Genomic DNA, 3,222 nt, shown 5'->3' with positions numbered 1-3,222 from the left:
TTTTATTATAAAGATGTGGGGTACATTTCAGGGTTAGGTATATAAACATTGATCGTGCAGGTACCCTTGTTGATGAGGTATGCCCCTTCCTTCCCTAGCAGTTTCCCTCAACTACCTATCTCACCCCCCCACCTCCCCTGACAGTTTCCCACTGAAAACTGGCTGACCACATGTTCATGCCTTTCTAAGGGAAGTGGTGCCACAGCTGCTTTCTGAATATTGTGGAAGGAGCTGAGTTTCTTTGGGAAGCAGTCTGTCCAAAGGGAAGCGTGCATTCTAGTCTACTTCCTGCCATGTGATAATAAAGTTAGTGAGATAGGCTTGATCTGTGGGAAAGATCTCCGGTTTTCTTTTTCTTTTTAAACATTGTGGTCAAATGCACATAACAAAATTTACCACTGTAACCATTTTCAAGGTACTATTCCATAGCATTAGGTATATGCACTCCAGCCTGGGGACTGCCTGAGCCCACAGGTTCGAGAACAGCTGTCTTGAAAGTGAGTTCTCCAGGCCCAGTATATTGTATAGCCATCACCATCATCCAGAACTTTTTTTTTTATCATCCTGGAAGGAAACCCTATAGCTGTTAAGCACTCACTCCCTATTTCCTCCTCACCCTAGCCCCTGGCAGCCATTAAATCTGTTTTCCTTTTCTTTCTCTTCTGACATTTCATGTAACTTTGGGTGTATATCTGGGAGTGGAATTGCTGGGTCATAATGATAATTCTATTTTTTAACATGAGGAACTGCCAGACTTTTCTGTAGTGGCTGCACCATTTCATTCCCACCAGCAGTAGGTGGGTCTCAGTTTATCTACATACTTGGTAACAGTTACCTCCCCCACCTTTTAAATTAAGGCCAGTATGAAGTGGTATCTCATTGTGGTTTTGATTTGCATTCCCCTAATGACTTTATGATGATAAGTATCTTTTCATTTGTTTAGTGGCCATTTGTAACCTTTGGAGAAATGTCTATTCAAGTCCTTTACCCACCATTGTGTTTTTTGTTGAGTTTTTGGATTTATTTGTATGTTTTGGGTACTAAACCCTTATCAGATGTATGATTTGTAAAACTTTTTGTGGATTGCTTTTTCACTTTCTTGTTAATGCCCTTTGCACAAAGGTTTTTTATTTTATTGAAGTCCTTTTCTTTCTTTTGCGTGTGCTTTTGGTGTTGCAGCTAAGAATTCCTTGCTAAATCATGAAGATTTTTCCATATGTTTTCTTCTAAGTTTCATGGTTTCAGTTCTTACATTTTTAAAGATAACTATTCCATTTGAGTTATTTTTGTTTATGGTAGGAGTCTCAATTTATAATAGTTTCTGTGGTTCTGGGTTTGTAAAGGGAGACCTGAATGTTTTACTCATTCCTATCCCTACCCTTCAGGAAAACAAAACCGGAACAGAAAGACCTAGGACAGGTAATGCCTCAAATTGAACATGATAACCAGGTGATGTTAAAATGTTGCAGGTTGTAGACCACATCTTGGCCAACCTGAGATCTTTGGTTTTCCCAAAACAGTCTTGACGTTCTCTGTTTCCTCTTTTCATGTCTTTCTCCTCCCCGCCCAACGTGACTTTTTTTTTTTTTTGAGTCAGAGTCTTACTCTGTTTTCCAGACTGGAGTGCAGTGGCACGCTCAGGGCCAACCTGTTGTGCTCAGGCAATCCTTCCACCTCAGCCTTCCAAGTAGCTGGAACTACATGCATGTGCTACCACACCTGGCTAATTTTTTTATTTTATTGTAGAGATGAGGTCTCGACAAATTGCCCAGGCTGGTCTCAAACCCCTGAGCTCAGGCAGTCCTCTTGCCTCAGCCTCCCAAAGAGCTGGGAGCTTGAACCACTGTGCTTGGTCCAACATGACTTCTTGATGAAGTTGTGATTTGCATCAAACCACAGACACTAAGCCTACTTCATACTTACGTGCTGTGGACCCTGATCCCAGTCTTACTTAATGTGGCACTGTTGGAAGTCCCAGCATACCATAATAAGCAGGCAGTGGGTGCAAACTAGCCTAACAAAGGCATATGGGGGAATCCCATATGGAAAGAGTGTCTGCTTGATGTTAAGGATTTCTATTCAGATGAGAAAGACCTGAAACATTGATTAGATGGTGAGGCAAGTGATAATTTTGTCGACATTCTCATGAAATTGAGGGCTACGGAAAATGTTTGCAAAGAGGTGGTAATTCTCAACCCTTGCTTCACATTAGAATCAACTAAAGTGATTACAAAATAAGGCCACCCCAGACTAAGTGGAATTGTTAGATCTGGATGAGACTCAGGCATACGCTTTAAAAACTCCCGAAGTGATTTTAATATGCTGCCAGAGTTAGAAACCAAGGGTTTACAGGAAATGGGAATTTATGAATAATTTAATGCAGTGCTTCTCAACTTCAGTTGTGCATACCAATCACCTGGGATCTTGTGAAAATGCATATTCTTATCAAAAAACTAACTCAAAAATGGAGCCAAGACATAAATGGAAGAGTGAAAGCTATATAAAACTCTTAGAAGAAAACACAGGTGTTAATCTTTGTGACTTTGAATCAGGCAGTGGTTTCTTAGATAGGACACCAAAAGCACAAACAACCAATGAGAAGTAGATACGGTGGACTTTATTGAACTTAAAAATGTTTGTGTTTTAAAGGAAATGATGAAGAAAATGCAAAGACAACCCGAACCACAGAATGGGAGAAAGATGTCTGTGAGTCATAGCTGATAAAGAACTTTTACAACGCAATAATAAAGACAACTTTTAAAAATGAACAAAGGATTTGGACAGACATTTCTCCAAAGAAGAGAAACAAATCACCGATAAGAACGTGAAAAGATGATCTCAATCACTAGGGAAATGCAAATCAGAATCCTAAAGAAATAACACTGCACACATACTAGGATGGCAGTAATCATGAAGACAGACCAGTAACAAGTGATGGTGAGAATATGGAGATATTGGAACCCTCTTTCATTGCTGGTGGGAATGTAAAATGGTGCAGCCACTTGGAAAACAGTTCAGTAGTTTCTCAAAAGATTTAGGTTAACATTTGATCCAGGAATTTCACTGTTTAGTTTACATGTATAGTATGTATATATCCAAGTAAAATGATAATAAAGTGTCCCCACAAAGTGTTCATAGCAGCATTATTCTTAATAGCAAAAAAGTGGGGGGAAAAATACCAATGAAGTGATGAAAGGAATTCTTTTTTTTTTTTTTTTTTTT

The sequence above is a fragment of the Carlito syrichta genome, unplaced genomic scaffold (assembly GCF_000164805.1).
Source record: "Carlito syrichta isolate Samal-C Ts95f unplaced genomic scaffold, Tarsius_syrichta-2.0.1 Scaffold315331, whole genome shotgun sequence".
Classification (NCBI taxonomy): Eukaryota; Metazoa; Chordata; class Mammalia; order Primates; family Tarsiidae; genus Carlito; species Carlito syrichta.
The sequence above is the reverse complement of the archived record's forward strand: the minus strand, read 5'-3'. Positions refer to the sequence as shown.